Raw genomic sequence first — 14,346 nt, forward strand, 5'->3', positions numbered from 1 at the left:
ATTAAATCTATTCAATTTAAGAGGATCAATCGAGTTCATTTAAGAGTGATGAAAGCAACCTATGAACAAAAAAGGAAAACCTCGAGCTCAAGTAATCAACCTAACTACTCAAAGACGAATACATCAAGGGTTACTAGAGAGCAATATCGGATTTTCTGGCAAGCGAAGATAAGTTCACAAAGAGTTGCATCACAATCAGAAGAGATCATGAAAAACGACATCAACGAGGCATATCACATCTATGCTCAAAAACTGGTAAACAAAGTTCTCAATTCCTAAATCGTTGTAATTGAGGAGTCTAGACACTGCTTCAGAGAGTCTCTCAAGTAATACTGCTCCACACTATGAGCACCAAGAATATGGACAAGTTCAATGGCCATAACTTTCACACTTGGCAAGTTAAAATCAAAGGATACCTGATGAAAAAGAATCTATGGGCTGTTGTAAAGCCAATTGGGGAAGGGGAGAGCATTATGACATGAGGCGCACATGCACAATTTGTGTCAAAAAACGAACAAGCCCTAGGCATTATTATCACTACATTAGATGATAATTATGTTCATTACATAGATGAATGCGACACTTCATTAGAAGCATGGGAAACCTTGGCACAAATGTTTGGTGCAAAGACTAAACACTCCAAAATTAGCCTTAAAATGCAGCTTTATGGACTCATGATGGATGCTAATGAAGATTTAGCTAGCCTTATCAACACGCTTCAAATTATTTGCACTCAGTTAGCGTCCCTAGATGCTAAGGTAGATAATGAGGACAAAATTGCAGTTTTGCTCAAAGCACTTCCGCTTGAGTATGATCACATAGTCATAGTAATTAAAGAAAAGGAACCTGTACCTAGATTTGAAGATGTGGTCAATTCACTTCACGATGAAGAGAAGAAGCACTCTAATGACAACTCTACGTCAAATGGAGTTTATGAAGTGTAGAAGGCTAAGTGCAAGCATTGTGGCAAGCGCAATCACAAATCAAGTGATTGTTTCAAGGTCAAAGCATGCACCCTATGCAGAAATCTTGGTCATACACCCTCAATATGTTTCAAGAAAACTCAAAAAAGGGATAAAGGCAACGTCAACCTCACCGATAATAGAGAAGGAGAAGAGGAACCATCACTAGCCCTCTTCGTCTCCTTGATGTACTGTAAAGGTTTGCAAATACCCTCTAAGCCACTACATGATGTATCCAAAAGGTGAACCATAACATGATGTGCCCATTTTGAACCATGTTAAGATACCATCAAATTGTGAACCCATGTATTATCTAGAGTGCCTTGTATGAACCATGACCTATTGCATCCATTGAGATCTAGGCATGATGTATCTTGGGCACATCTAGGATGAAGTTAGCCTTAAGGGGGTAATTGTTAGGATAATCCTAACCTCACTACATGTGAACCATGCCCAGTCCAAGCTCCTCACATCATTATGGGAAGCATGCCTACACCTAGCACTTTATTTTCATGCCACGTGGAACATACACTTGTATAAAACTCCTCATGCACACAACACCTAGCAAGCTAAGTGGATGCACTAACATCTGCCACCTCTACTACTCGCATGTATCACTGAAGAGGAGACTCCACGAAATGCTAGAAGACATATGAAGGTGGGCATGTTAATTTTGACAAGGTAAACTCAAGAAACATGGAGAAACCCGCAAAAGTCCATCTTAGCAGCAGTAAGGCCATCCTCAAATACCGTTCACATCCACTACCCAAAAAGAGCCATCACCCCCCTTGGTTCATAAGATTGTTCTATTGCCTATAATTAGTAAGAAAGGAGAAGAATGGCACCAAGTATCTAACATATCTTGCAAGCCTTTCAAATCCTAGGCACGGTCGGTGGGGCGGCTGAAGGAAGTCCCACCAGGAATCTCCAAAATATCCTTCCCCTATGATAATATCTTTGAGGTGCTTCAGGATGCCAACCCAAAAAACATCAAGGTTACCAAGGGGAAGATGATTGATCTTATGGTGGAGGAAAATAGGAAAGAGATCACAAAAGAAGAGGAGGTAGAGGAGTTTGTGCCCCTCTCTCAATAATGGAAGAGCTCGTAATCCATTCATGGAATGTGAAGGGGATCAAGACCCAAAGAAAGAGCTCACTTTTTTTTGGGAAGAAGTAAAAAAAGGCAAGGCAATAAACTATTGGGCTATCCAAGAGAATTGTTACCATATACATGTGGTAGTGATGTGTGTGAACACACTAGGACTATCGGGGCATTTTTTCCCTCTTTAGGAGGTTTTTTTCCCCATGCATTGTATATACGCCCATCACTCTAGGGGTATCTATCTTTCCATTTCACACTAAGTAATATACACTCTCTATTGTGTGCCTTGAGCTTCCTTTATCTTCTCCAAGTGGTGTGCGTTTCTCTACAACCCTAATTCCAACAATTGGTATCAGAGCAGGTTGCGTCCTCCCGGGTTTAGTCGCCAGCAGCTCCAACACACGCCTGCTCATTTTCTCCGATTTCACTGATCTTTGGAAAGCGTTCGTAGGTCGATAAAAATTTGGATTAGCTCGTAGAGCTAAGTCTGCTCAGATTTTTTATTCGGGCTCATTTTGGCCTCCGTTTCCACTACAGGCAGTACTGCACAGGCTATTTCATCATTTTGTGCAATTTTTTTGCAGTGCCGTGTTTTGCATAACAGGTGCCTTACGGTCTTCTACGGTTTGTGCTATATAGCACGTGTTAGTCCTGCTTCGTTTCTCCTCTTTTCGAACAGTTTTCACATTAGTTGCAGCATTTACCATGGCTGACAACAACACAGATGTGTTCAAGATGTTTGTTGTTGAGAACAGATTGGATGGGGACAATTAACCTATGTGGGCTAACATGATGCAACATGTCCTTGTGTCAAAGGGCGTCTGAAATATTGTGCAGGGCATTGATGCACGTCCTGGTTCTGAGGATGTAGGCGATGTTGAGGATGTGGCAGGTCTTGCTGCAAGGATTGCTGCTATTAGAGTTGTTTTACCTACGGCATAACAATCTTGTTGGGATGTAAAGGATACGCAGGCTCATGCATTGATTGCGTTGTTTGTGAAGCGCACCATTGTTCCTCACATTCGTTCAACAAAATCTGCAAAACAGGCTTGGGATATTTTGGCTGGTCTTTATGCAAGTCGCAATGAGGCTAAAATTGCTTTGCTGCGTAAAGAGCTGGAGTCGAAGATTATGCATGAGGAAGATGATATGGACACTTTCCTTGCTGGTGTCAAGGATATCAATGAGCAACTTATTTCTGCAGGTGAAGTCATTTCAGACAGTTCCCTTGTGCAGACTGTTCTTGATGCCTGACCAGATTCTTACTAGACTTTTGCTAGTACCTGGAGACTTATGACCCAAGGAAATCCTGAAGTTGTCAAGTTTGATGCATTATGCAAACTGCTGTTGCAAGAGTCAGTTTCCAGAAAAAACAAGACTAAATAGTGTGCAATTGAACAGGCTTTTATTTCTTCTCAAAGAAAGGGTGGTAACAACAATGCAGCCACTTCTTATGGTTCTGCTGCGAGTGGCAAAACTTATGTTCCCAATGCTTCTGCTGGCAGAACTTCGTTTGGCAATTATGGTGATAAGGGAAAAAAGAAGATGCATTGCCATTATTGTAAAGCTAATGATCACTTGATCAAGCAGTGTCCTAAGTTGAAGGCCAAAGAGGCTAAGAAGAAAGAGGGTGGTTCCACTGCAAATGCTAGTTCCACTACAAATGCAACCATTGTTGAGTCTTCTGTGAAAGGAGACTGTGACGCTGATGTTGATGCAGAATGGGCTTTTAGCACAGAGTGCACTTACAATCCTGCTGTCCATGATGCATGATTTTAGGGTTGCAGAGAAACGCACACAGCTTGGAGAAGACGAAGGAAGCTTAAGGCACACAATAAAGAGTGTGTTACTTAGTATGCAATGGATAGATAGATAGCCCTAGAGTGATGGGCGTATATACAATGCTTGAGGGAAAAAACGTCCTAAAGAGGAAAAAAATGCCCCGGCGGTCCTAGTGTGTTCACACACATCACTACCACATGTATATGGTAAAAAATCCCCCTGGAGTGATGTGGTGAACGAGAGCTGGCGCATGAGTAAAGGGAAGTGCCATGCCCTGAGGACATGATCAGTCCACAAAGGGGAGTAAGCCCAAAGCTTTGTGGAAAGCTTCAAGCTTCTCACGAGACAATGCCTTTGTGAAAAGATCTGAAAGGTTGTCCTGTGTTGGCACATACTCCAAGCTGATCTCTCCTGCTGAGAGCCTCTCCCTGACATAGTGGTAATGCACCTCAATGTGCTTTGTGTGAGCATGAAAAACTGGGTTCCTCGCAACTGCCAATCCGCTCTGACTGTTAGTGTAGATAGTGTTGGCAGTGTCCTGTCCAACACCCAAATAAGCCATAAGGCGTCTGAGCCATACACACTCAACCGTAGCTGTGAAGACTACCCTGTACTCAGCCTCACAACTTGAAGTGGCCACAGTAGATTGCTTCTTGCTCAACCATGATATACATGAGTTGCCAAGCATGAAACAAAAACCACTTGTGGATACTTGCGTGTCAAAACAACCAGCCCAATCTGAGTCCGAAAAAGCATGTAAGTCTGGCGGCAATGATCCCCCCTTGGGATAAAACAAGCCAAGATGTAAAGTGCCACTAAGGTAGCGGAAAATCCTCTTGACAACCTGCCAATGCTTAGACCTTGGGCTATGCATAAATCTACTGACTTGTGAGACTGCAAACTGGATATTTGGCCTCGTGTTGCATACATAAATGAGGCAGCCAACAACAGTTTGGTAAAGAGTGACATCAGCAGGATCGCGAGCATCATGTAGACTCAACTTCAAACCTATTTCCATGGGAGTGGCAATAGGTTTGCAATCCTCAAGTCCAAACTTACATAGCAATGTCTCTATGTAACTTTTCTGACACAAGGCAATACCACCAGCACACTGCTTAAACTGTATACCCAAGTAATGATGCAACAGCCCCAAATCTTTCATCTTGAAAGTAGCATTCAAATCAGCCTTAAATTCAACAATATGTCTCTCATTTGGTCCAACGATCAACAAATCATCGACATAAAGAACCACAATGAGAAGTACATCACCCTCACACTTTACATACAACGTGCTTTCTGTTGGACTATTACGAAAGCCTCATTTGACCAAATGAGTGTCAGCTTTCTCATACCAAGGACGAGGAGATTGCTTCAACCCATACAAAGCCTTCTTACATCTGCACACTTTGTCCTCTTGTCCTTTTATGACAAAATCGTGAGGCTGCGTTACATAAACTTCCTCAAATATGTCACCATTCAAGAAAGCACTAACAATCTCTGATTGATGTACATCGCAACCAAAATGAGTTGCCAATGCACATAGAAAACGCACAGTAGTCATATGACAAGTGGGAGAAAAAGTCTCTTCATAATCTATGCCTTTTTGTTGTGCATAACCCTTTGTAACAAGTCGAGCCTTATGGCGATCGATCTCACCATTCGGCTTGCGTTTCAACTTGTAAACCCACTTTGTACCAATGGCCTTTTTGCCAGGAGGCAAATCACATAAAGTCCATGAGTCATTTTCTATAAGTGCATCATATTTTGATTGCATGGCAACCATCCAATTTTCTGAATTCTGTGCTTCATCAAAAGATAGAGGCTCCTCAACATCATGTAAGCTAGACACAGCCAAAGCATAACAATCTGATGCATAAGATGCATGGCGAGAGCCTGAACGAGTACGACTAGACAAAGGTCCATCCAATTTACTGTCACGCAAAGTGTGCACCAGCCATTTTGGCATACCTCTAGCCTACTCATTTTCAACCCTTTCCTCATCAAGTACATCATGTACATCTGCATCAGTAATAGGTTGATCTGTAACATTTTCAGAAACCCCCATAGGCTGTACATTTGCCTCATTGGAAATTACATTCGTATTTCCACCACTAAAAAGAGGCAACAAAGTGTCATAAATGTCCTGTGAGCTTACATTATTGTCTCTAGTACATGACAGCAAGGGTTGAAATCACCAATCAATTTGTACCTGTATGCTCTACGCACAAAACCATACTTCTTAGACTTCTGAATCTCCTTTGGAATGATTCCTGTTAGCAAAAACTCCTCTTCTTGAGCCAAACTTTCCCGGCCATGATAAAGAGGTAAAGTGGTCCTCAACACAAATAGCTCCCCAATCATGCCTTGAGCTGCTTCATGTGCCTCTCCATTTAGAGCACGTTCAATGTGTCTGATGCTCCATGCTTCGAACTCTTCTTACTAGGACCTGGGGCACTTCTTCCTTCCTTCTCCTCTGTGGTCCACTATCGATATACCACACATGTGAATCTGCAGCAACTAACAAGCATGCATCATGGACAACAGGATTGTAAGTGCACTCTGCGCTAAAAGCCCATTCTGCATCAACATCAGCAACACAGTCTCCTTTCACAGAAGACTCAACAATGGCTGCATTTGTAGTGGAACCAGCATTTGCAATGGAACCACCCTCTTTCTTCTTAGCCTCTTTGGCCTTCAACTTAGGACACGACTTGATCAAGTGATCATTAGCTTTACAGTAATGGCAACACATCTTCTTTTTGCCCTTATCACCTGAATTTCCAGATGAATTGCTGCCAGCAGAAGCATTAGGAACATAATTTTTGCCACTCGCAGCAAAACCATAAGAAGTGGCTGCATTACTGTTACCACCCTTTCTTTGAGAAGCAATAAAAGCCTGTTCAACTGCATGCTGCCTAGTCCTATTTTTTCTGGAAACTGACTCTTGCAATAGCAATGTGCATAATGCATCAAACTTGACAACTTCAGGATTTCCTTGGGTCATAAGTCTCCAAGTACTAGCAAAAGTCTGGTAAGAATCTGGTAAGGCATCAAGAACAGTCTGCACAAGGGAACTGTCTAAAATGACTTCACCTTCAGAAATAATTTGCTCATTGATATCCTTGAAACCAGCAAGAAAAGTGTCCACATCATCTTCCTCATGCATAATCTTTGACTCCATCTCTTTATGCAGCAAAGTAATTTTAGCCTCATTGCGGCTTGCATAAAGACCTGCTAGAATATCCCAAGCCTGTTTTGCAGATTTTGCTAAACGAATGTGAGGAACAATGGTGCACTTCATAGACAACGGAATCAATGCATGAGCCTGCGCATCCTTTACATCCCAACGAGCTTGTTCTGCCATAGGCAAAACAACTCTAATAGAAGCAATCCTTGCAGCAAGACCTGCAACATCCTCAACATCGCCTACATCCTCAGAACCAGGACGTACATCAATGCCCTGCACAATGTTCCAGATGCCCTTTGACACAAGAACATGTTGCATCATATAAGCCCACATAGGGTAGTTGTCCCCATCCAACCTGTCCTAGCAGTTAACCTGTCCTAGTGTTGTTGTCAGCCATGGTAAATGCTGCACCTGATGGTAAATGCTGCCCAAAAATAGGAGAAACGGAGCGGGAACAACACATGCTATATAGCATAAACCGTAGAAGACTATGAGAAATATACTATGCAAAAAACGGCATTGACAAAAATTCTACACAAAATGACGAAATAGCCTGTGCAGTACTACCTGTAGTGGAAACAAAGGCCGAAATGAGCCCGAATCAGAAATCTGAGCAGACTGAGTTCAATGAGCCACTTGAAATTTTTGTCGACCTGCGAATGCTTGCCAAAGCTCACTGAAATCGGAGAAAGTGAGCAAGCATGTGCTGGAGCAGCTAGCGACTAAGCCCGGGAGGATGCAACCTGCTTTGATACCAATTGTTGAATTAGGGTTGCAGAGAAACGCACATAGCTTGAAGAAGACGAAGGAAGCTCAAGGCACACAATAGAGAGTGTATTACTTAGTATGCAATGAAAAGATAGATAGCCCTAGAGTGATGGGCGTATATACAATGCTCGGGGGAAAAAACCTCCTAAAGAGGGAAAAAATGCCCCGCACATCACTACCATATGTATATGGTAACATGATTGTCAATTGCTGCAGATTCACATGTGTGGATAGTGATGCTACAAAGCACATTACCTCACATCGTGAATTGTTCACCTCTCTCAGTCTGTCCCTCATGGGAATTTAGTCACTTGTGCCAACAATGCCTCTTATTCACTTCAGGGGGTTGGAAAGATTGTGCTTACTGCTACAACTGGCAATTCTTTCACACTTGTTGATGCACTTCATATACTTAAGATCAAGAAAAATATTTTGTATGTATCTGCACTTGCTAGACTTGGACTTGTAGTCAAATTTGTGGATGACAGATGTACAGTTCATGATCTCAGTTTTGGTGATGAAATTGTTGCATCTGGGCTTTTGTGCCGTGGGCTGTATAAGCTCACTTTGTATGACAAGTGTGGACAAAATTTTGCAAATGCAGTTGCAAATTCAAGGGCTATTTTAGATGCAAAACTTTGGCATGCACTTTTTGGTCATTTGAATTTTGCCAGTTTGTTGCGTTTGCAGAAATCTGATATGGTTGCTTCTTTGCCACCTCTTGAAGCACCTGTCAAACATGTTTCTGAAGGTTGTATTGTGGGTAAGATGCAACGTTCGAAGTTTCCAAAGGATGGTTCATTTGGGGCCACATGCAGGTTGCAGCTTGTGCATAGTGATGTTTGTGGACCCATGCAAACTCCATCCTTGGGCAATTACCTTTACTTTGTGACTTTCATTGATGATTACTCCAGGCATGCATGGGTATTTCCGCTTAAAGAAAAGTCCGAAGTTTTTATGTGCTTCAAACAATTTTTGGCTATGGCTGAAAATGTCTCGAAATGTACTATGGACACCCTTTGTTCCGATTGAGGGGGGGAGTATATGTCTCATGAATATAATGCATTTCTGGCTAGTCATGGGATAAAACACTAATGTACAATTCCTTATACACCTCAACAAAATGGTGTTGCTGAGAGGAAAAACAGGTCACTTACGAAAATGGCACGATGTATGGTCAAAAGTCAAGCTTTGCCGCATTCTTTTTGGCTTGAGGCCATCATGTGTGCCATTTATGTCACTAAACAGCTGTCCTACAAAAGATTTGAAGTCTATTACTGCATAGGAAGCATGGAATGATAGAAAGCCTTCTATTGCGCACATGCGTGTTTTTGGCTGTTTGGCATATGCTTTGGTGCTACAAACACAACACAAAAAATTGGCTAATAAGGCTGTCAAATGCATTTTTGTTGGTTATCATGCTGAAAGCAAAGGTTACAGGTTCTATCATCTGCAAACAAAGCGTATTCTGGTTTCACGGGATGTAGTCTTTGTGGAAGATTCTGTTCATCCCTTGCTGTCATGTACTAGAGACAATAATGTAAGCTCACATGACATTTATGACACTTTGTTGCCTCTTTTCAGTGGTGGAAATATGAATGTAAATTCCAATGGGGCAAATGTACAGCCTATGGGGGTTTCTAAAAATGTTGCAGATCAGCCTATTAATGACGCAGATGTACATGATGAGGAAAGGGTTGAAAATGAGCATGCTAGAGGTATGCCAAAATGGCTAGTGCATAGATTGCATGACAGTAAATTGGATGCACCTTTGTCTAGTCGTACTCGTTCAAGCTCTCGCAACGCATCTTATGCATCAGATTGTTATGATTTGGCTGTTCCTAGCTTACATGATGTTGAGGAACCTCTGTCTTTTGATGAAGCACAGAATTCAGAAAATTGGATGGTTGACATGCAATTAGAATATGATGCAATTATAGAAAATGACACATGGAATTTATGCGATTTGCCTCCTCACAAAAAGGCCATTGGTATGAAGTGGGTTTACAAGTTGAAATGCAAGACGGATGGTGAGATCGATCGCCATAAGGCTCGACTTGTTGCAAAGGGTTATGCACAACAAAAAGGCATAGATTATGAAGAGACTTTGGTTCCCACTTGTCATATGACTACTGTGCATTTTCTATGTGCATTGGCAACTCATTTTGGTTGGGATGTACATCAATCAGACATTGTTAGTGCTTTCTTGAACGGTGACATATTTGAGGAAGTTTAAGTAATGCAACCTCGCGGTTTTGTCAAGAAAGGACAAGAGGACAAATTGTGAAGACGTAACAAGGCTTTGTATGGGTTGAAGCAATCTCCTCGTGCTTGGTATGAGAAAGCTGACACTCATTTGGTCAAACAAGGCTTTCGTAATAGTCCAACAGAAAGCACATTGTATGTAAAGCGTGAGGGTGATGTACTTCTCATTGTGGTTCTCTATGTAGATGATTTGTTGATCACTGGACCAAATGAGAGACATATTGCTGAATTTAAGGCTGATTTGAATGCTACTTTCAAGATGAAATATTTGGGGCTGTTGCATCATTACTTGGGTAGACAATTTAAGCAACGTGATGGTGGTATTGCCTTGTGTTAGAAAAGTTACATAGAGACATTGCTATGTAAGTTTGGACTTGAGGATTGCAAACCTATTGCCACAATCAATATAGATGCTAGAAGCTTCTAGAAGTGCAAAGAGTATGTTGCATAAGGTGGTCTTCAGAGTTCTCTCCAAGATCGTCCAAATGGCTCATCAATCGGAGCTATAGTGCTCATGATATTGCAATTAGAAGAAAAAAGTGGTTTGCAGATCTCTGTTGGATGGAGCAAGTGCAACAATGGCTCAAAGAATATGTGTGATGCTAGGATCAATTTTTGGCCCATGTTGTTCTTTTATATCTGCAATCAAATTCTAGATGGTCAAGTTATGGGCAAATGAAGATTTATTAGGGGTTGGTTCTTGTTGGAATTAGGGTTGCAAGGAAACACACACAGCTTGGAGAAGATGAAGGAAGCTCAAGGCACACATCAAAGAGTGCTTTACTTAGTGTGCAATGGAAAGATAGATAGCCCTAGAATGATGGGCGTATGTACAATGCACAGGGGAAAAACCTCCCAAGGAGGGAAAAAATGCCTCGGCAGTCCTAAGTGTGTTCACACACATCCCTACCACGGTAACAAATCCCCCCTGAAGTGATGTAGTTAATGAGAGCTGGCACATAGAGTAAAGGGAAGTGCCATGCCCTAAGGACATGATCAGTCCACAAAGAGGAGTAAGCCCAAAGCTTTGCAAAAAGCTTTAAACTTCTCAAGAGACTATGCCTTTGTGAAAAGATCTGCAAGGTTGTCCTATGTTGGCAAATAAGCCAATCCGATCCCTCCTGCTAAGAGCCTCTCTCTGACATAGTGTTAATGCACCTCAATGTGCTTTCTATGAGCATGAAAAACGAGGTTCCTCGCAACTGCCAATGTCTTCTGATTGTCAATGTGGATAGTGTTGGCAGTGTCTTGTCCAACACCCAAGTCAACCATGAGGCGTCTGAGCCATACACACTCAACCGTAGCTGTGAAGACTGCCCTGTACTCAAACTCATAACTAGAAGTGGCCATAGTAGGTTGCTTCTTACTCAACCATGATATACATGAATTGCCAAACATGAAACAAAAACCACTTGTGGACACTCGTGTGTCAAAAAAACCAGCCCAATTTGAGTCCGAAAAAGCATGTAAGTCTGGTGGCAATGATCCCCCCTTGAGATAAAACAAGCCAAGATGTAAAGTGCCACTCAAGTAGCGGAAAATCCTTTTGACAGCCTGCCAATGCTTAGACCTGGGCTATGCATAAATCTGTTGACCTATGAGACTGCAAACTGAATATCCGGCCTCGTGTTGCATACATAAATGAGGCATCCAACATCAATTTGGTAAAGAGTGACATTTGCAGGATCACTAGAATCATGAAGACTCAATTTCAAACTTGTTTTCATGGGACTGGCAATAGGTTTGCAATCCTCAAGTTCAAACATACATAGCAATGTATCTATTTGTAACTTTTCTAACACAAGGCAATACCACCACCACACTGCTTAAACTGTATACCCAAGTAATGATGCAACAGCCCGAAATCTTTCATCTTGAAAGTAGAATTCAAATCAGCCTTAAAAAATAATATGTCTCTCATTTGGTGCAGTGATCAACAAATCATCCACATAAAGAACCACAATAAGAAGTATATCACCCTCACACTTTACATTCAATGTGCTTTTTGTTGGATTGTTCCAAAACCCTTGTTTGACCAAATGAGTGTCAGCCTTCTCATACCAAGCACGAGGAGATTGCTTCTACCTATACAAAGCTTTGTTACATTTGCACACTTTATCTCTTGTCCTTTCTTGACAAAACCGCGAGGCTGTGTTACATAAACTTCCTCAAATATGTCACCATTCAAGAAAGCAGTAACAATATCTGATTGATGTACATCCCAACTAAAATGAGCTACCAATGCACATAGAAAATGCACAGTAGTCATACAGCAAGTTGGAGCAAAAGTCTCTTCATAATCTATGCTTTTTTGATGAACATAAACTTTTGCAGCAAGTTGAGCCTTATGGCGATGAATCTCACCATCTAGTTTGCGTTTCAACTTGTAGACCCACTTCATACCAATGGCCTTTTTTCTAGGAGGCAAATCACATACATTCCATGTGTCATTTTCTATAAGTGCATCATATTCTGTTGCATGGCAAGCATCCAATTTTTTGAATTCTGTGCTTCATCAAAAGACAGAGGTTCCTCAACATCATGTAAGCTAGACACAGCCAAAGCATAACAATCTGATGCATAAGATACATGGCGAGAACTTGAACGAGTACGACTAGAAAAAGGTGCATCCAATTTACTGTCACGCAAAGTATGCACCAGCCATTTAGGCATACCTCTAGCCTGCTCATTCTTAGCCCTTTCCTCATCAAGTACATCATGTACATCTGCATCAGTAATAAGGTGATTTGTAACATTCTCAAAACCCCCCATAGGATGTACATGTGCCTCATTGCAATTTACATTGAAACTTCCACCACTAAAGAGAGGCAACAAAGTGTCGTAAATGTCCTATGAGCTTACATTATTGTCTCTAGTACATGATAGCAAGGGATGAACAGAATCTTCCACAAATAGAACATCCCGTGAAACCAGAATGCGCTTTGTTTGTGGGTGATACAACCTTAACCTTTGCTTTCAACACTATAATCAACAAAAATACTTTTGACAGCCTTATCATCCGATTTTTTTGTGTTGTGTTTGTGGCACCAAAGAATATGCCAAACAACCAAAAACACACATGTGCTCAATAGAAGGCTTTTTATCATGCCATGCTTCATATGGAGTCATAGACTTCAAAGCTTTCGTAGGACATTTTTGTTGACCTGCAAATGCTTGCCAAAGCTCACAGAAATCAAAGTACTAAGCCCGGGAGGACACAACGTGCTCTGATACCAATTGGAATTAGGGTTGCAAAAAAACACAAATAGCTTGGAGAACGCAAAGGAAGCTCAAGGCACACAACAAAGAGTATTTCACTTAGTGTGAAATGGAGATAGATAGCCCTAGAATGATGGGTGTGTGTACAATCCACGGGTAAAAAACCCTCTTGGTGAGGGAAAAAATGCCATGGCGGTCCTAAGTGTGTTCACACACATCACTACCACATGTATATGGCAACAATTTTGCATTGATTTTATTGCCTTGAAAAGAATGCCATTGGATTTTTTTTTAGCTTTTTAAAGTTTTTAGAGGTAATGTGCAACATGCAAAGCACACTAGAAGTTAAAGCATGCCAATCAAAGCTCTAGACAAAGAGCTACGCCCGATCAAAGTTGTAGGTTGTAGTGTTAATTATCAATCAAATGTTTTTTTTTCATTTTTTTGGAGCAATGGTTCAAGGCTTTAAGAGCATCAAAATGCAAGGGTAAAGTTGGGATTTGAAGCTGGAAATATGCATTCTTGCTGGGATTTTACAAGCAGTTTATTAGATGGTGGAACCAAAAGATATGGATCTCTCTATTCAACATCATTTTTTTTGGAGGTTTGTTGAGATTTTTGGACCCTTGGAGGGTGAGCCGGTTGTGAAGCCGCCACATGGTAGGGTGGTAATCTCACATGCGGTGGGGGAGGTGAGTAGCACAAGGTATATAGCCAAAATGGGGGGCCTCATTAGAGAAATCAAAGAGAGAGAGAGAGAGAGAGAGAGAGAGAGAGAGAGAGAGAGAGAGAGAGAGAGAGAGAGAGAGAGCGATCTTGGGAGCCTAGCCATAGCATCCCCTCCTCCCTCCTCACACGTGCAGGCCTAGGCACTGCAACATCCTTGGTTGGCATTTGGTAGCACAATGGCGGCCATTGGATGATATGTGGTAATAAAGGGTGGCAAACTTGAGGTTGTTTTCCACGGGTGCCACAAGGCACCCCCTTTTGTTGGAGGTAAACCCCATCCCCACTAGCAATAATACTAGTGCTCAAAAGAGGGGGGGGAGGGGATCATATGG

Source organism: Adiantum capillus-veneris, chromosome 27 (genome assembly GCF_014529385.1).
Source record: "Adiantum capillus-veneris isolate H3 chromosome 27, ASM1452938v2, whole genome shotgun sequence".
Classification (NCBI taxonomy): Eukaryota; Viridiplantae; Streptophyta; class Polypodiopsida; order Polypodiales; family Pteridaceae; genus Adiantum; species Adiantum capillus-veneris.